Raw genomic sequence first — 20,832 nt, forward strand, 5'->3', positions numbered from 1 at the left:
GTTGAGGTTCTTAGTTTTAGTTAAGTCATACCATAAAACTTTGTAAATCTTCAGAACCTGGAGTTACTGTATTCTTCTCTTGCTTAAATTCTTGCCTGGCTTTGCCTTTCCTTGAGCACTGAAATCTGCAAACAGACCTTGTGGCCTGTTCATTCCTTGCTGGCTTCATCCCCTTAAAAGATGGGGATGTTTCTATCACTGAACACTCCTGTGAAATGGAAGACAATAGGCTTCAAGTCACGAGGCACAAGATGCAAGCACTGCACCTAGGAATAGCCTAAGAGCCTCTCTGGAAGGTGGCTAATTTTGTATCCCTCTGCTTTACAATTCAGAGGAGCAGCTGAGGGAGCTGGGGTTGTTTAATCTGGAGGAAAGGAGGCTCGGGGGAGACCTTATCACGCTCTACAGGAGGATGTAGCCGGGTGGGGTCAGTCTCTTCCCCCACATGACAAGTGACAGGATGAGAGGAAATGGCCTCAAGTTGTGCCAGGGAAAGTTCAGATCGGATATTAGAGAAAATCTCTTCAAGAAAAGGGTTGTCAGGCAATGCAATGGGCTGTCCGGGGAAGTGGTGGAATCACCATCCCTGGAAGTGCTCAAAAAACATGTGGATGTGCACCTGGTGAACATGGGCAGTGCTGCTGGATTAACATTTGGACCTGATCAGCTTTGAGGTCTTTTTCAGCCTTAATTGTTCTACGATGCTATACAACCACTGGCCAAATAAGTTGCGCCCAAACTTGAAGAGAAGGAATCCCATGCTGCCACTGGCATTTGGTCACTTGAAATCTGGCACAAGACAGAGAGACAGAGATTGCAGAAAATTGCAGAGTTGAAAGAAGCAGGAAGGTCTGCAGTATGCAGATATCTACAGATTTTTAGCCACCCAACACTGGTACAAAACACCAAGCATGACCAAAATTCCAGGATGCCCTGTGAGAGGTTCCTGCTTTTGCCCAGGTTCTTAGTAAACTGCTCACCATCTGTGTTAGTGCTGCCAACAGTGATGGTCACCAGGCACTGGAGGAAGTCTCAGTCTCATAGCTCTGGGAATTGATGAGATCATCTTGATCAGAGCAGGAGTAAAGGCCCAATTCCAGGTTTTTCTTCTGTCAGAAACTGGAGATATTCTGTCCTTCCTAACACTCTAAACTGGCAAATAAACATCTAGTTCTTATTAACGAGGAGATATTTTCATTGCTGTGGCTGAATGACTTAAAATAATTGAGAGTGCACTAGGCACATGGCCAAAGCTCTGAGCTAGAAAAATCAAATCATTTATGGATTTTTCTCCTTATTCAGCCTACTTGAGCCACCTACTGATGCAAGGCCTGGAGGTCACAGGTTGTCATAAAGCTGAATGTGAGATTATTTTAAATGAATCTCATCAAGTTGGCTTAGAGTCATATAACACTGAGGTATATTCATTTACACAGCTAAGCTCATCTTTTTAATGGGGCTTTCTCAGCTCACCTTTGTTTTTTTTCTACTTTCAAATTTTTGTCAGCCTGAACCATCCAGTTGCAGAGGACTAGCAAAGGACCACTCAATGAGTTGTATTTTGAACAAGAAGCCTCCAAACTTGGTAGCAGTCAAGGATGCTCTCTCAGGGTGTTGGCTACATCTGCTGCTTGCTTCTTGAAACATTTCTTCAGCTGTGACCTGTTCACTGACTTCCAAGATGCTTGCCAGAAAAAAAACCTGCCAGATGCCTTTAAGATCCTGAAGAATGCACCTGAACTGCCTGTTGACAGGATTTATTTCACTGCATGTCTGAAGGAGGAACATCTGTCTGATGATCACTGTGCTCCTCCAGCCAGTGCAGTGTTGCACCTGCGTTATTCTGGCTTGGGAAGATCTCTGCAGTCAGGAGCTGGTTCTAGCTGGGGTGGTGAGTGATACCAAGGTTGCTTCAACTCTTCCACTATTACCATTAGCACAAGGAGGAGCAGAGGATGGGAGCTGTGTGCTGACCTGAAAAGGAAATGCGTGGATGTTCTCACTTGATTCGCTTGCTCTGCCATGAGTGTGGGTTTAGTGCTTTTTTTAGCATGGCACCGTTCTTGGGCGCTGTTAAACACAGCGCATATGCCTGTCAGCAGAATTCTAGTTAGTTCCCTTTCAATCCTCCTGATTATTTTTCAGGAGGTTATTAAAAAAAAATCTGAAAGGAAAACACACCTGCTAGGTGAAGACAGATTATTCAAGTGTCAGGAGAAAACCTCCTCCATATGCACTGTAATAAAAGCAAAGAGTCTTAAAATAGACTTCCGTGACTTGCATAATAATTGGAACACAATTTACTGTGGAGACAGCATCAATGTAACTAAGGAAACTTTCCTGTCTGATGGTGGAGGATGAGGAAATGGTATATCAAAGTGCTTCAATCACTGCTTTAAAACTATAATCTGTGTCAGTCAGATTGAGAACACATTATGTGTTCTTCTGCACCATCTGCCCAACAATCAATTGAACTTAGTCTGAAAGGGATGGAAAAGCAGCCCTCAGTAACTTTAGAATATGACATTTATCACATTTAATACCTACTGAAGAAAATGTCTGTTAATAAAAGGGTGTGCTAAAATAATAATGGAGAATTTCTTTGGGTTTCTGCCTTCATTTTTGCATAAAACTGTCAATGAAATGCTACCATCTTGCTTGTCAATGTGTAATTGTCTTTTAATGGTTGGCTGCTCAGTAGTAATTTTTTCCCATTTACTGGTTTCAAAGGCAAAACTTTTTGATAAGACTTTCCCAGCCTGGAGGAAGTGAAATTGTTTCATTGCCTTTAATTGTGGATGTATCTTAGATGCATCCTGTGCTTAGGTGAACCTCTCCTATCTCATCCACCTCCACCCTACGCTATGCACAGGTGGCCTTTGCTTCACCACAGTGAATGAATTGTGTGGTGCCTGATGATGAGTGCAGGTGCATGCAGGGACCCTGCCCATTACTGTATCATACTGCCAAAACCTGATCAGTTCAGAACCTGAGGGAGCAGCCCGTGGTGATTTTGCATTTGTCAGCTACGGCTGTCTTGCAAAGAGTTCAGCTTGCCTGAAACCTTCCTTGTGAAGCAGTAGCACAGCACAGAGATGGTTCTTGTGGATGGAAGCCTTTGGGAAAGCAGGGGCATGTCCTGTCTCTCGCCTTTCTGAAGACTGGTGTGGTGACATCCTCTTTACGACAAAAGGCAGATGTATGTATTGCTCTGGACTCTGAATGCCAGTCAGGAATGAAGAAAGGCATTGACATTGGATATGTGTTGATGCCATCCTGGGCTTAACTGAGTGACTGAGTGGTTGGTTGGTTTGTGGTTTTTTTCCATTTTATTTCAGAGGATACATTCCAAATATTTTCTGTAAGCTAGTTTTTCTTCGGCAGTTTCAGAAATGAAACAGCCTGGACGGCTAGGATCAGATCCCCTTAGATACATAAACACAAAATCACATTCTAGAGGGCAGGGAAGTCGTGCTGTTCTATCCCATTATTGTGTGCAAGGAAGGTGTTTCAAAGACGTTTTTGTATTAACATTTACAGAAGAGAAGTAAATTTTTTTTCTAAAATCTTAATAAGATGACAACACTAACCAGTCAAATCCTGAAATTATTTTAATGAGACCATGTGGTGATCAATGCATTTACAAATCACTGACCAAGACTAGCAGACTGCAAGTCACGGAAGCCTGTGCTGAGCACACAAATGTTAACTGGAGTCACTGAAGTGTTCCTCTGCACAATGGGACATTTTCTCTTAGACAAAAGCCCCTTTGCACTTTTTGCTTGTGTTACAGGTCCTCTCCATATCACAGTGAGTTCACAATATGGAAAAAAAGACAGTCTTTTTTTTTTTTTTTTTTTTCTGTGAACCTGACATTCTTAACAGTCTTGTTTTGCCTGTGATGCCTGTCAAAAATGAAATGTAGAGGGAAGGGCAGTGGGGTAGTCTTAAATATTGAAAGAAATCTAACTTGAGTGAAATCTAATCTGAGTGACATGTTCATCTTCCTATTTCTTTTAAATGAGGAGAGTAAAGATTATCTTGCAACTGAAGAAAACAAAATTAATCTCTGCTGGTTTGTCAGCCCGGGCCAGTCCTTACTGTGTGCCTGAAACTAGTTCAAGCAATGAAGAGCTGGATATTCTGTATCCTTTGGACCTGTTCTGCAGCGTGGGTGCTCAAAATGCAAGTATTTTTGGGGGCAGACAAAAGTAAAAATGACTGCATTGTTGCCAGAATGTGTAGAATACCAAATACAATAAAAGATGGAAGCTCCTTTTCATTTTGTAACTTAAACGTTAAACTTTTAAAGTTCTGTGAGTTCTCATTTTTCACTTGGCAGGGAGTAATAGCTGTGGAAGGTGTACATTGGTGTCACAAAAGAAAGATGGAAATCATGACTCTCTTACCTTTTTATGAACTATCTATGACGTGAAAGGCTTGCTCTGAAAGGGCATTTCACTAAAATAGGCTTTTGGTGTTTCTGGGAAACCTCAGGTTTAACAATATTGCAGTTTTCTAAATATCAGACAACCCTACTAGTCTGCAATAAGAAAACTTTCTCCTTCCAGCTGTAACTAGGAGAGAAAAGTAGCAGTGTTTCCAGCCAGTGCACGTGGATTTCATGTTTACACAGGGTTAGTGGAAACTGCCCTCTGGGAAAAGATAAGTCTTCACCTTTTTGCACTATCTCATAACTGGTGGGGGACAAACATGTCCCAAACAGTACTTCTGCAGCTTAGTGATTGCAGAATCTGCTTCTTCATACTTGGCCTGTCAGCTAACTATGTCTGAAATGTTTTTACTTTAACAGATGCAATAAAATTTACTGTCCATTAAGTTTCTTTATGAATGAGCTCTGCTTCCCTCGAAGAAAAATGTGTAAATATACACCCCCTAATTTACAGTTTTGCCAAATCTTTCATGTTCCAACCCAGCCAGCTTTGACCAGTTAATGAAACTGTTGGTCTCTGATGCAGATTTATTCAAAGAAAGCAGTCTAGTGAAATGCAAAGGCAAAGCCCAGCAGCAGTGATGCATGAAGTGGTGTTAAGCCTCCTTTAGCCTCCATCTGTGTTCTCTTTCAGCTCTGCTACATATTTACCTAGCAGGAAGGAAAAAAAAAAAAGAAATAAAGCAGCTTTTGGCAATGGCATCTAGCACGATTTCAGTTGGGTTTCTAGATTTCTCCTGCCAGTGACGGAAGTTACAGGTGACATTTGTGGCAAACTCAGTGATTCTCCCACCTGTGAATTAAAATAGATAATTGCAGTTACAGAGTTTGAGAGGTTTTCTCTGGTTTTATTATTTGTCTTCACTTGGCATAGTATTTTACTACAGTTAGGTTTAATCTGATTTAGCTGCCTAACAAACTCATTAAAACTCGTAAAACATTGCAGAAATTCTTAATGATGATGATGGAGAAAGTGGACAATGGGAACAAGAGAAAGTAGGACTTTAAGGGAAAATCCTCATCTTTTTGGAGGACAACTAAAAACAGAATCACTAAGCATAATATTTTTTTTGCCAATTCTAAAACTTTAGATTTTTGGTGTAAGAACACTCTTTTCTATAAAAAATTACCTAACATTTAATAATACTACTGTAGCATATATTAATCTGGATTTTCACTCCTATAATGAGTGGAATACAGTCAAAGATTTATTTATGTAGGAAATGGTCAAATTCATGGTCTCTTACATACATGAGGCTATAGAGCCTTCCACAGTAGGTGACAGAAAAACCTTCACTGTTAACATTAGAACTAAAAAATAGTATAAAATAAATTCTGACACCACCTCCTCCCTTCCCCAAAGATGTTCCCCTTTGGTAACACAGGGTCTCTGTACAGGTGGTAGCTGTGGCTGGACCATGAGCGGGGCCACTCATCCCTGTTCTTTGTGAGTGCTCTCAGATCGTGTCAGGATGCTCGGTGGTGTAATTGGTCTGAATTACTCTCTGTGCTCTCTGCAATTCAGGATGTTTCAGCTGCTCTTATTCCCAGCCCTCCATGAAAGCTCACAGAGGGGGAACACATCCACTGGCTAAAGTACACTGAGGTTAACACAGCTCTGTTAGACTCAGGAATTGTTGTTTAAGTCTTACCCTCTCTGCCTGGTACTCCACATTTTTTTGAAAACTATGTGCCTAGTGGCATTGATGGGTTTTGGGTATTTTCCCACTGCACCATCAAACTTCAGTGTTCCCTAAATTCTAGTTTAAACCTGGGGAAGCTTTGCACCTTTATTTTCTCCAATTTCTTCTTACTTTATGGAGGAACACCTGCTGTCCCAGGTAACCCATTCTATGGATTGGTGTGGCTGTATTGCTCTAAGAGAATCCATAATTCAGCTCTTTGTCCAGTAAACAAAGCAAGGAAATACAAGGTGTGTTCAACTTGGTAATGTTCTCCAACGGGGCAAGAACTTTTTATGTGATCTGGTATGAGAGATTCTCTCTTTTTAGTTAATGAAGATGGATATGAATCATGTGATGTCGTATGTCTTGATTTAGGGTATGTATTAAATCTGGCTTAGAGGTTGAAAGTAAATGTTTCAGTTATTTTCTAAAAGCTTAGCTTTTGAGCTACAGGAAAGGCAGAGTTTTTCCCCTTTCTGACTGTGTTGCTTAGTTTTGTTTTTAAAAGCATGACAGATTTCCTACAGTTTCAAAAAGTCTTGTTAATATCCTACAGGGTTGTGAACAGACTCTTGGATTATTTTTTTTCCTAAATTAGCCTATGGAGTCTTTCTTTCTTACTGGAAGCAAGAATATTTTTTGACTGTTTTTTTTTTTTATTTCACTCTAAGAAGGTCAAGAATTTAGAAGTAACACAGCATTAAAAGTACCACATCATTAGAATGAACTCTAAGTTACAATGGTAATCAAATAATATATTGATTTTTTTTTCTTTACATAAAAATACTTTTTTCCACAAAAAAAGGCCTTTCTGCGGAACAGCTTGGAGGGGAGGGAAACATATTTAGTTTTTAGGCAAAGGTTTTAAATTCAGATTAGAGACTAATGCTTTTCATCATTGTTGAAAGGGAAGAAACGAGTATTTTTTGAGTTATTAATTGTATTTGTGCTGATGTTGCCTAAAGGTAATGATTTTTAAGGAAGTAATGTAATTATTTTAGTAATATTTGTTTCTCTACACTTATTAAAAAAACCTGATCTGTGTAAATTGGTATCTTCTTTATGGTAGACATGGATGAGTTTGACATATTTCCTCCTATTGTACAAAGTAGTAATATTCTCTAGCCTTTGACCAACAATTGATGTTTGGTCTCTCTGTGCCAGTGCTGGAGATAAAATTTGGATCTGCAAACCAGTGGAAGCCATTTTGCTGCACATACCCTCACTGCAGAAAAGAAAGAATCTTCTTTCTTGCTGCTGGATTGACGTGCGCTGCCTCATTTAAACAATACAAAATAATGAAGCAGTGCTGGCATTGTAGAGATATTCCTGAGCTCTTTGAGCAGGCACAGTGGAGTGGAAAACGTGCTTTAATGAAGGAAGCCAGCAGCACTTTACTCCTCCTTTTGTGTTTGTCACAGCCATTAAGTTATTTTGCTTCAAGAAAATAAGGAAAACAACAAACACCTCCCCTCAAAATCAAGGAAATTCATCTCCTAAAACTCTCAAAACCAAAAAATAACAAAGAAAAACAAATTATGAAAATGAGTCCAGGAGGACTGGCTCAATCTTTAAAACAATTTTCTTAGGGGGTCACCATTTATTTTGCCCTTGAAGGTTTAGGGACATTGAACTTCTCTGTTCAGGCCTTGTAAAAAGGACCTGGAAATGGAACTTTCAAGGTGGTACATGATATCAGTTTGACTTTTCTGAAAAATAGAAGAAATCTAAGTTGCTACGACTGTCAGAGAATCATTGCCTGTTTCACAGTTCTTCTGTGCCACAAACTGACCATCAAATGTGTTCCCAAACAGATGTCCTATTTCCAAACACCAAACTCGCCTTACTGCCATATGCCGAGTGTTTTGAATGCCATTTGATTATCAGAATGTGTCAGAGTGCACTTACAAGCATGAAAACTTCTACTGATAGAAATGTGAAATAATGAGCTTGTGTTCAGAGTTTGCACAGCAAACAGGAGGTCCTGTTTAATGCAAATCCCAATGGAAATAACTCCCAAATTCTGCTTACCTGTTATTCCTATAATAAATGGCAACTGGAATTAGTACTGCTCTTAACAGCTAGCAGTGTGTTCTACAGCCTGGTATCACTGAGTTCTGCAGGTATTTCACAGAAATATTATTTGACTGATGAGTCATCCTCAGAACACAGCATTGTAATGAAATAATGCTTGGCATGTGATAGATAAATCTAAGTTAAAACTGGTGGAAATTGCTTGAGCTGGGGGAAGAATTATATTGAAACACGTTTGGGTTTGGTTTTTTTTTTTAACAGCAAGAAGCAAAATAAATGAATATCACCAGGGAATAAACTTCAGATTAGATGTTCCTCTTTAGTCCTCCCAGTGGTCCTTCCCTAGAGAGTAAAAACCAAAGCATAGAGTTGGATCTTGTGCTGCAGGTGAACACTTAATACTAAATGTATAATTTTTATTGTACTTTGTTTTTTCCCTTTGCTTACAGGTTGAGTTGTTTTCCTATCTTTTCCCCAAAATTTCCACCTTCAGTCTAGCCTTTGCTCTTCAAATTTCACTGCAAAAGGTTAAAATGTTGGGTTTATGGATTGCTTACCATACAAATCAGCATGTTAATTCTGGTTCTGTGTAATTTTTTCCTGAGAGACTTCGGCTGAGAAGTCCAGATGCAGGAGGAGGACCCACCAAAAACTGACATCAATTCTCAGAGTTAAAACCTCTGCTTCTGAAGTATTTGCAGTGGAACCTTTCTAACATCCTGGTAAAAGAAACAAAGGCTTGTTGAGGCAGGCCCTGTGGAGGAAAGTGTGAGCCTTGGGCAGAATTTCTGCTGCTAAAATAACTGTCTTATTTACAATCTACAGAGAAACGGTGTCTACTGTGATTTCCACACTTCACAGATGGTCTATATTGCACTTCTTTATCAACAGCTAGGTAGAAACACCATCCGGGTGATGTTTAGTGAAATTTGCGTTCAGCACAGTGCTGTTCATAGATGTCAGACTGCAGTTGCCTGAAGATGTATGTCAGCTATACTATTCTGTTGATGGCTGGAGATTTAATCTCTTCTAGTCTGAATGTTTTTGGCAAGAAGCCAGTGGAATGTAATCCTATAGAGGAAATTACCTAACGAAACCAAGGCCATAAAACTGGGTAGTTGAAAACGTGCAACTGAGATGTTCCAAGGAGGAAGAGGCATGGTACAATTTAAACAGATTGCACCTTAGTCTTAAATCCATATGATCTTGTAACTTTTCTGAACTGTAGGTTGGCAAACACAAGCAACAGAAGCCTTCAGAGTGCCTGGATGCCATGTCAGTGGCTGAAAAATAACACCTTATATATCCTCCAAGACTTCATGATAATGAAAGCCAGGCTGTGGGACTCCAAAACCAGCATTTACTTTGTTAAAGCTGTAGCAACCTGAGGAACTGAACCAATATCTCTTATGTGGACTATTTTGAGGTAACTAAAATAAAAAAGATTAGAGTTTTAAAAAATCTCTGAAACTCCTATACCTCTTGCTGTTGTGGACTGATGCTTCTGGATCCCATCTTCTGATTAGTACTACATAAATAGTACTGCATAAATTAAGACTTCTGAATATCTTTTATTCATAGTAAAGCCACCCTGCAGTCGACTTTATCATTTAAATATGTGATGTTTAGTATTTCAGTAACAGCAAGAATTCCAAAAGTTTCTTGAGCTCACATATTCTGTTCTAGGCTCCAGGACCCAGTTGTGTTTTTAAGGAAGTTTTCTGTGGGGCAGAAGAGACTGTTCCAGCAATTATAAAGCAAATAGCATAAAGGACAGGAAGGTAAACTGGAATATCTAAACAGGGCAATTCAGCTGCTTGTTTCTTTAGATGATCTTGAAGTATTGCTGACTGGTGGTAGCTTATTCTGTGAATGAACATGCTGTGTGTTGAATTTAGAGAGGCAAACAGAAATTCATGCCCTATAAAAGTAGGTGATTTTATAAAAAAGGAATTCTTTTTCTTAGTGTGCAGACTACTTAAGACCAACAAAAGAATAAACAAGTTGATATTTTTCTGATATCCAGTATGAATTTGGCAATGAACAAACTGGTAGCAATAATGACAATGTAAGTCCTGTTTATTTCTGAACTTGACTAGAAAAGACAATACAAGGAAGGGTGGAACCACTTCAGCACATTGTAAAAAAAGAGTTCTCACTTGCAGTCCTCCTGTCAAAAAAAGCCCTGGCATTTTTAAAATCTTTTCATGTGATCATTAGAGCGAAAGCTGTGGGTTACTGGACTGCTGGATGCCTGTTAGAAAATGCTTTTTGTAGCTTTTCTTTGGCCTAAAGAAGCTGTGGATTGTGTGTGTGTGGTGCTGATAAAAATCCAGTTACAGCTGGAGCCTAGACCCGGCTGTATGTGAAGCTGGCTTCTAGACTGGAAATCCTCCAAATTATGTAACAGCGTTTTTCTACCTCTTGTGCCCCCAACCCACAGAGATCCAATGAAACTGTTTCTTCCTCGCTTCAAATAACTCACTCAGGTTGGCATCCAGAGTTTTTGCTGAGCTGTGACATGTTTCCAGCTGCATGGTAGCTCTACCCTCTAAAATTGTCCTGTTGCTTCTTTTCACTACAGTGGTAAAACAAGTAGTGGAAGGCTAATGCCTTGAAATGCCCAGTCATTGCAATCTAAGCAAAATCTCAGTGAAACAGGTGCTCCATTTCTTCATGGTAGAAGTACTAAGTTATTTTCCTTAGCTTTTTTTTTTTGTTTTCATTTTGACCAACATATAATTCTTTAGGCTCAAAGAGACATGGTGAAATCTCTGGAAAAGTGAATGCTACTTTATGCTTTGAGGTTGCTTTGATTTGTTACATTGCCTTGCCAGTGTCTGATATGGTTTGATTGTCTGTGTAACTGAGCGTTTGCTGCTTTCCATGGAAGATTCAGAGAATTTCTTAAGCATTTCATAAGCAGTCCATGCTCAATCTTCAAGCTTTAGAAGGCAAATTATTTGTTTCACCTAAAAATGTTGAAGGATGTTTCTAACTGTGTTGATCATCGCAATACCAGGTAGACCTTGAGATGCTTTGCTTTGTGGCTCCATGAAGGTATGACAGAAGAAAAAATTTTTACAGTCTGAAGGATTGAATTACCTGATATTTGAAGTGTTCTTTAGTGCTTGATTGATTACGCTGAACACCATAAAGCATGTGCATCCCATGGAAAAAAGAATTCAAGGAGTATGGGAGTTGCACAGCAAGAGAGTATGTGCATGTGACTCCAGTGTACACCACAGGGAATCTTGTTCTTTAGTAAGGAAAGAGCCTGGTTGGAGCTGCATGGGAGATTTTAAAAACAGTTTGCTTTTACTTCTACTAGAACGATGTTTTCTTCAAAACTTTTATTTAAAACATTTTATAGGTTGTCTGAAGCCTATGCTTTGAAATATTCTCTTCAGGAGTTCTAAAATCTGGAGTTCTGCCTGATTCAAGACATACCTAGAACTTTGTGAATCCTGGATGGGTGATCTCTACTTGCTGGTACCGTACTGGTTGTTGAAAGAACCCGTTTCTCATCCAGTGCTTCCTCTGAGGCCTTCCTTGTCTTTTCCTGTGATAACTTCTGCGAGCATCTCTCTTTATTTTGTGAACAAAAAGAAGAGGCTTTTGGAAGTAATAATATGTTGCTCCATGAGTGCTGGTGTGGAGCTCATGTGCAAAGCCATCAATCACTGCAGCCCGTCTCATGTGGAACGGCGAAAGACCCCAGCAATGTATGGAAAACCTGAACTTTATTGAACTTTAAGACTCTTAAAAGCTACAGCTAAGTGGGGGGGGGAAAACTACTAGGACCCCCTTGCCTGAAAAACAACTTTCTTAAATTGGAGAAACTACAACTTCTACATAAAAACATTCCTATAAAAAATCTACGACTAAAAATGAGGGGCTTCAGCACAGCTGTGGTTGGGAACGTCCCAGTGCCGGTCATGCATTCCCCGCCACGTGCTGCTAGCCCAGAGCGGGGCTGGAGCCGGAGAGACACAGGCGAGGGGAGAAGTGGACTCTCCTCCTCTTCCAAAGGCCACGTCTCCTTTGGCTCCTGTCTCTCGGCGGTGCCTTGTGCGCAGAGCGCTGCTGCAGACACAGCTCCACCCGGGCCCGGCTGTCCCTGAGCAGCTCCTGGCGGCTGCAGCGTCCCTGCCAGCTCTCAGGCCTGGCCCGACACCACCTTGGCCCAAGGCTTTGGTGGCTCCTGGCCCCAGCTGCCTGAGCCGTCCCTCACCTCTCCCCAGCATCTCCTGAGCTTCCTGCCCAGCCAGCGTGCCAGGAACACGCCCTTAGCAGCGTGTTCAGGGCTGAGCAGGTCCAAGAGAGCAGCTCCAGGCCATCCCAGGGGCTCGTCTCTGGGCCCGGGAGCTGCTGCTCCAGCTCCTTGGGAAGGACAGCATCCCCCTCAAGACAGCTGGAAGGGTCGAGTTTTCCAGCCAGGAGCAGGAGCACAGAGAGCTGCAGGAGCCTAGAGAAGCTTCAGCCGGCCATCGTGCAGCTGTGGGACGAGCTGCTGCCTCTGCACACGCTCGGCACATCGCTGCCACGCGAGTTCAGCCCGCGCTCTGGCCACGGCCTCGGGCTGGGGACAGTTGCCAGCCACCGCGCTGGCCCCAAAGGCTGTGAGGTCACAAGAGCACCGAACCCCTTGGCTTGCAAGAGCTTCTGAGGTCATAGAGTCTGACCGGGGACCCATCCCCAGCATGGCAACTGGAGCCGGGCACTGAGTGCCATGCCCAGGCTTTCCTCAAACACCTGGCCCTGACCTGGGTAGCCTACTCCAAAACCTAGTCAGCCTTTCTGGGAAAAAAGTCTTCCGAATGTCCAACCAAAACATCCCCTGGCACAGCTTACATCGCCTCTGTTTTGCATCTGCTCTTCCTTGTCCTTGCCCACCTGGCACAAGTCTGTCACTGACCTGCTGGCAGTAGAAGAGGCTCTGCCAGTGAGCACTGCTCAACTTTTAGGACATTCAGAGGGGCTCCTCTCCTTCTTCTTTCTCTCTTTCCATTCATGAAGAAAGCAGCAGCTCAGGAATGACCTGCTGTTTCATGTCACAGACAGTTTGTACAGGAGGAAAGGTCAAGAAATAGATAGGGTAAAAGACTGAGGCTGCAAAGTAGAAGATGATTTGTTCTGGAAGAGCTTTTCAGGAAGCAGAGCCTGGCCCTTGAAGACGGACTCGGAGCAGCACATGCAAGGCAGTTTTAGGATGTGGCTGCTGTGGCAGCAGGACAATGCCAAGGCCCCCTCCAGTCCTAGAGCCCTCAAAGCAGAGGGCAGTGGGACTCCAAAGTAGCAGAAATTGTGTCTGATGGGTAAGATATGCATAGAGATCAAGGTCAGTGAGAGAATGAGCACAGGCAGTCATCTTATACAGGTCTGAAGAAATTTGTCATGTACGCGACACACACTTGGAGAATTCACTGAAGTGTCTGTACTGTCTTGAGAGAAATCACTGACACAGGAGTGCAATAAACAGAGGAGTGCAATATCTCTCACGGATATTGGGAGTTGGGATTTGGAGCGCAGTGTGTTTGGGCCCAGATCCATGAATGGTGCTTAATAAACTGTGGCCCTGCTTGAGGCTGCCCAGCAATGGCAGGGATGTGCCCAGTGCTTGGTGCCAGCACCTGCTGGAGTAAGTGCTGCTGGCACAGGAGGGACATTGAGCCAGACACGGAGCCCAGTGGGAAGGATGGAGCTGCCTGAGGCTGGAGCTGCATGAAGGGCACAGGGCCTCTGCCTGGAGACAATGGGGCCTCACCTGTTGGAGACATGGTATGTTTGAGGCACTGTACCAGGAGGGGAGCAGGCTCTGGAGCTCCAGGAAGCTGTATGGAGAGAGGCTGAGGGCTCTTGGTCTTTTCAGCTGGAGAAGAAGAGACTGAGGGGAGACCTCATTGTAGGTTTACGTTTTTCCTAAAATCTGTAGCAACTTAAGGCCAAACTAATCCACAAAACCCTGAGGTGAAGGGGTTATACAAATCTTAACTGTCAGCGTTACAAGACCATTCCCTCTGCAGTTCATCAGAGCAAGTCTGCAGCAGGGCACAGGTGTTTTGTTAGACATTCTTGGAGCAGTGTGAGGCCTAACCAAATAAAAACTTCAATCTCCTCTCATACCATGAGGGCTGTTATAATACCAAGCTGGACTGAAAGCTTTCTTGCCGTGGAGTCAGTTTTGTTTAAAAATGGCACAAGGGCTTTCTTTTGTGTTTCAGGGTGGTGGTGGTGGTTTTTATGCAGCGAACAGATCAGAGAAAAGATAACTCCTAAAAATCAACCAAACACACAGCCAAAGCAGAAGACTTTTTCATCTATCTAAGAAACAGAATTAATTACTAACATACTCTAGGTATTTTAAGGTGAATTTCTTGTTTGCTTAAGCTGTGGCTGCAGTATCTGATGAAAGAAGGTGTCATATGGAAAATGGTTTCCGCAGTCTCAAATTGTAGAACCCATGTTTCAGCTAAATTACATACTTTGATGTAAATTTGGCAAAAGAACATCAACAGAGGCTTTTGTGCATTCACTCTAACCACTGGCTGAAGGACAGCTGGCCAAATCTCATCTTTAAAATTATTTGGATAATGTTGATTGGGAAATGGAAGAGTTAAACCAATTGATTTCACCAGCACTGTCCTTCATTGGTGTCTGTCCTGCCTTACATTAAACCAGTAAGGCAGAATCATACAATTTTTTATAATTTCTCATTGAGCAATAAACTGAACCTACAGAAGTAATTAGTCCCTTCTAACCATCAATTTGAATTACAAATGACAATTACTTTAATGTTCAATTTTCTCTGATCTCTATTTTGACTTTACAGTCACTTCTGAGGTTCTACCCTTCTAACCCTCTGTTGTGGTTTCATTAACTCTCTTTACTCTGGCATAATGCTCTTGAATGCTTCAGTGCCAGTTCCTCTGAAACAGTGAAAATCCAAGCCTTCAGAAAAGAAAGAATTTGGAAGAAATAATCACCCCCTGCCTTGCAGGAATGGGAGGAAAAGGAGTATTGCAGATTTTTAGGCTTCTTTTAAGGAATTTCTGTCTAGAAAAGTAGCTCTCTAACGAGCAATTGAAGGAAGTCACTTTCCACCTATTTACTGATTTTTTTTTTTTTTTTTGAGACATCAGAGAACATGGGTAATGATGATAGTTGATGCTAGATTTAATTGGTACTTGGGCTGCAAAGCCTTCCTAGGAGTTTGTTCTCCAAAGGCTGACACCCATTATGCTTAAGGAGAAGCTCCATTCATGCATTAAAAACTGATTAAGACAGAAAGGACAAAGAATAGGAAGAAATCATCAGTTTCCAAAGAGAAGAGAGTCATGAGCAGGGGAGGTTGGGATCTGCATTGTTCAGCATATGTAGATGTGATCAGACAAGCATGTAAATAGTGAGGGTACCGTAGCTTTAGTAATTTCTAAAGCCAACTGCAAAAGGTGGGAGAAGCCATGACCCTGAACGACAAGCTGATGAAATAGCAAAATTACAACAATTAATTGACGTATGGAGTTCCTGTCATGTGAGAAGGGGCTGCATATATGAGACTCACATTGGCCAAGAGCTGTCTAAGAAGGGGGTCTGTGATAGGCCTGCACAATCTGTTCATGTTTCTTTGGAATATGAGAAAGTACTGGTTCAGAATTTTGTGAATTTGTAATTGCTTGCACAGCTAGTGTAAGTAATCACTTGCAACCACTGACACAGACAGCCTTTAAGCCATTAAATGTGTTGAAGCTTTTCCAGGCAAAGCCTGGCAAAAGGACTATTTTTGTCCCTCAATATTCAGAGCTAGACAGTATTTGGAAATAGGATATTTGGCTGACTCAGTTTTTGTTTGACATAGTACAATGATTTGTATTACTATAGTTAAAGATAGAAAAAAACCAGCATTGAGGAATGGTTTGAGAAAGCCAAAATTTCTAGATGTCACAAATTATTTTGCATTTACTACTTTTTTTTTTTTTTTTTTCATCTGAATATAAAAAGATTCAGAGATTGAGTGGGCTGCTGCAATCTCTGGAAATCTGTTTCAAATGTTTCCAAGGTTTAACACCCAAAAACGAAGAGACTTGAAGTTGCTTAGGGACAAGGTTGTCATTGGAGGTGCAGGGTGTAGACACATGACAGCTTTGAAGAGAACAGAACATAATGCTTCTCTTAGAAACTGTAGACATGCCACTTGCAAAGGACCATATGTTGCATCTTTTACTCCTGCTGGTGAATTGCTGGTCACACATGAGTCACTTGACATGGATTAACTGAGAGTTTTGTGGCAAAAAAATGGTGCAGTGTAATGCTGCCAGGAAAAATAAATCACACCAGTGCATAAAAGTAACTAATAAAGCAGCACAGCAGAGATCAATTACAGTATGAAGTGATTTTTGATGGTTTTGATAGAAAAACATTTTGGAAAGACAAATGGACAAGATAAGCCTGGCAAACACTGAGAATGGAAAATGCCATCTGGAAACAGAAAATACAGACATAAATTTTATAGCAACTGTATAAGGGAGATGGAAAATGCCTTCTAAGCCATGAACCTCGTGATGGAGAAGACAACACACACTCATGTGCCCCTGGCTCTTACAGGTTGCTTTTTAATCTAAGTTTCCAGTAGATGTTTTAATGTTCTTTCTGGCTCTGTTCTGTGCTCTTTGCATGAGATGTTTTCTCATAGCTTCACGTGCAGTGAGAGCTCAGTCCAGAAGACAGGATACAGTTCAGTTTTCGCCTCGAAACAGTGTTGGCACTCTGTTGTTTCTGTATCTTCTGCATTGTTCCATTTCTTCCTTTCAGTGCTCAGTGAGTGGTTTTGAAATGACAGAGCCCATGGCTTGGACAGGTGTGCTCTTTAGTCTGGAGAAAAGGAGGCTCAGGGGTGACCTTATCACTCTCTACAACTCCCTGACAGGAGGGGGTGATTAGACATTGGAAGGGGCTGCCCAGGGAGGTGATGGAATTCCTATCCCTGCGGGTGCTCAAGAAAGAACTGGACATGGCACTTAGTGCTATGGCCCAGCTGACATGGTGCTGTTGGTGAAAGGCTGGAATGGATGATCTTGGAGGTCTTTTCCAACCTCAATGCTTCTGTGACTCATGGATGTTAGTTATGTATTGTGAATGCCATTGGATGTCTGTGTGTTAGACACCACATTAGCTCTCCTCCCTGGGAGGCTGCAGTGGCCATGTGAAGCTGAATTTTGCTGTAGTTGGTGATGTGGTGAGCAGTCTTTGCCAAACAGTGAAAAATGAAGAGTCCTGTGTGACCTAGATGAACTGGTGATTGCTAAAAATGTCACAACGGGTGATGTGTAACAGAACTAGTGTAAATTTCAAAGTGGTGATTTTTAAATGAGGGATGGGAAAGATGACAGAGAATAATAGTAAAGGGCTGGAGCAGAGATGGACCCAAAGAAGGCAAGAGAGAAAGAAAAAGAGAAAATGCCAGAGGAATAAGGATGATGAGAATGTGTCCCGTTGTAACAGGAAAAAGTAGTTTTTAGTTTTCTCTTGTCTTCATCCATCCTACTTTTCATTAATTCAGCTTTTTTTGCAATTTTCGTTCCTTTTTTTTGTTTTGTTTTGCATTCAGTTCATATTCACTATCTTACAACATCCACTTACCAAAATCCCTTATCAAAATCCAAAAGCCAGCTCCAGAAAATGCGAAGGCATCTCTGCAACTCCTGCATATCTCTTTTTATGGTTTAATAGAAGTTTCAGATTGGTTTAAAATTTGTGAGAGTGATGACTAGGGACAATACATGCCAAAGTTCATCAGATCACTTCCCTGGGGACTGAACACTGACCTTTATCTTCAAAATAGAGAAAGCTGCCTCTTTTGAGGAGCTAAACCCCCAGTTTTATAATTTGAACCGTAGGAAGAGCTCATCTGCAGAAGGGGTAATGTCTGCTTGAGATGTACAGGTCTTGATTTGTGTGTACAGGCTCAGACATCAGAGCTTCCAAAAAGATTACCTTCTCAGAGTAATTCAGACTTTCCTGAATTTATTTAGTCATCTCTATCCACAATGTAAAAGGCTGTGTTGCTTAGTGAGTGCTTTGGAATTTTTTATCACCTTTCCAAACAAAAGATGTGATAATCATGGGTGAGAGGGAAGAAATAATAGAAGAAAATCCCCTCAGACTAGATAATAATGAAGATTATATCTCCACAAACTAATAGGATTTCACTTAAGAATCTGAATAGAATGTGATAAAAATAAAGTTAAAGAGTTAAGCTTTCCCACTGATTGCTAACAAGGTGTAAGAAACCTGCTCCTATAAAATGGGATAAGTACTTTTGGTTCTGATGTTTCAAGGACCATCTTACATGTTAAAGTGTTTTAACCTGCATCAAAATGCAGCAATAAAAATATAGTTTTTAAACATTTCCCTTCCATGAGCTGTAATGATAAGAAATACTAACTGAATTACTTACAGGTCACTTTACAGCTGCCACTTATCTTGCATTATTTACTAGATTGTGAGGTAATAATTCCTCAGCACTGTTTGAAATGGTGCCTTATTACAGCAGTGTAGCTGGGGGAAATCCACATTAAAGCCTGTAATACATATATGTTTTAAGAAATGTGAAATAATTACATGAAATAATTTGCATAGCATGACATAACACCACAGGACAAGGATAAAATCAAGATACATATTTTAATAACCTGCACAGTAGATTGTACTGCCTCAAGCTTAAACACCTGAAGGAGAAAACACCACTTTGATTTAAGAGAAAATATTTCATAGACCTTGTGCTCCCCTATAATTTAAATGTTCAAAAAAGAAACATTTAGGGGTTTTACCACCTAATTTTCTCCTTGACTATAATGTGAGGCTGGCAGCATTTCTATTCTCCTATTGTTCCTTCTCCTGTTTTTGTTCCCATTAAATTACAAAAGTGGACTGCTTATGTATTTATGTAATAGGTTACATGAAGGGGTCTCATCTGGATTGTAATACTAAACAATAAATCAAAATGACAAAACCAACCAATTTCTAAATGGCATACACTTGGATACCTCCAACTTTGTATAAACACATAAAAGAAGACTTTTAAAGAGACCTGTCTAGAATATTATTACCAGAGACATGAAAGCGAGTGCATTTTTTGTGTATCAAAGCACCTGGAGGTTTCACAATGAGTCAGTTTTAAGAGTAGCTTCAGTCAAATCAAGGCTCAAGTGAGGAGACAGGAGTGCAGCTTTGGTAGTAGGAGAATGTGGTTAGAAATGAAAATATATTCTAAACATGATCAGAGCTGATGGGAACAAAAGGCTAATGAACTATTAATAGTTACTGTAGGTTAATCAATTATGTGCTGTTATAAGCAACCTATTAAACCTGTGAGACACATTACCCATCTTTTTTCCAAATGCTTGTGTCACTTAAGGATGTGCTTACAGTCATTAGTAACAAGTGCTATTCATATTTGTTTATAAAAGCAGTTAGTGCTTAGTATTTTATAAATTTCCATGGAAAATGTGACTTATTAATGCTTGTTATTCATCCCTTATCTGCACTGATTTCAGACAAGTTGTGCTTTAAATTGAGAAGTCCCAGGCTAAGTCCTGGATTCTGCCTAAATTGCTGAAGAATTCTTATTTTGTGACTGCAGGCAGGGTTTACAAAGATTAAAGGAAGTCTAGATAACACTATTATTAAAGGCTTCAGCCACAGCACTTCCTGCTCTCGATTACTACCAGAAGCAAAGCTGTAACACTGAAGTGTTACACAAAGATAGGAAATAGGAAAATAAATGATGGTGTAGACAAACATTCATTGCAGACCAAGTGGATCAACTGACTTACAGGGTGGAACTGTTCTAGTATATTCTGTCAGTGTTTTGTCTTTTACAAAGCTTGAACTTGTTCATTGACTGCTTTGGCCAGCAAACTTCCCTGTATTATTGAAAATATCTTTTCTTAAAATGTAAATATTGTTTTCTCATTCAAATACCTTGATATATTATATTCAAATACCTTTATATATTCTAATTTCCAAGGGAGTTCTCTTGGGCTCACCTTTGCTAGTGTTACCACTGGGGAAGTACTTTTAAACTGGCCAAAATTTCAGTTAGTTTTCAGAGAGGCTCAGAAGACTGAGGGGGCAGTTTGTTTTTTCAGCTTTATTGGCAGGGTTGACTGCAGCTTCTGTTGGTGCTGGTTTGTATGTGTGAGTATTCGTCATTTTTACTGTTTCTATGGAGTAACAACTGATGGAAAGGAAGAAGTCATTCTGCCTTTTGGCAGGACAGCTGCCTGCCTTCTCTCTTGAATACTGGGTCTTGCTTGCAATTAGTTTGAAAACCACAACTCCAAGCTGTACATTCGAGTTGTTGAAGGGTTTGAACATTCACATGTTTATGCTTCAGAGTAGTAAGTCCTGGTACCTGCTGGGCTTTCTGCACACAGGCATGCCCTGGAGGAACGATCAGTTCTGGAGCATGACTACAGACTGCAGTCAATCCACAACATTTGATACTCTCGCTTTCATTGGATAAGTATTTAAAATAATTTTAGAATGTTAATTAACACGTGCCTCATTGTTTCTAATACTGGATATGCTGGTTACATTTCTGTCTCGAGACTATCAAAAGAAAATGATCTCATATAGTACAAAAGTCCCTATTTAATA

The sequence above is a fragment of the Coloeus monedula genome (assembly GCF_965178545.1).
Source record: "Coloeus monedula genome assembly, chromosome: 6".
In the NCBI taxonomy this organism is placed as follows: Eukaryota; Metazoa; Chordata; class Aves; order Passeriformes; family Corvidae; genus Coloeus; species Coloeus monedula.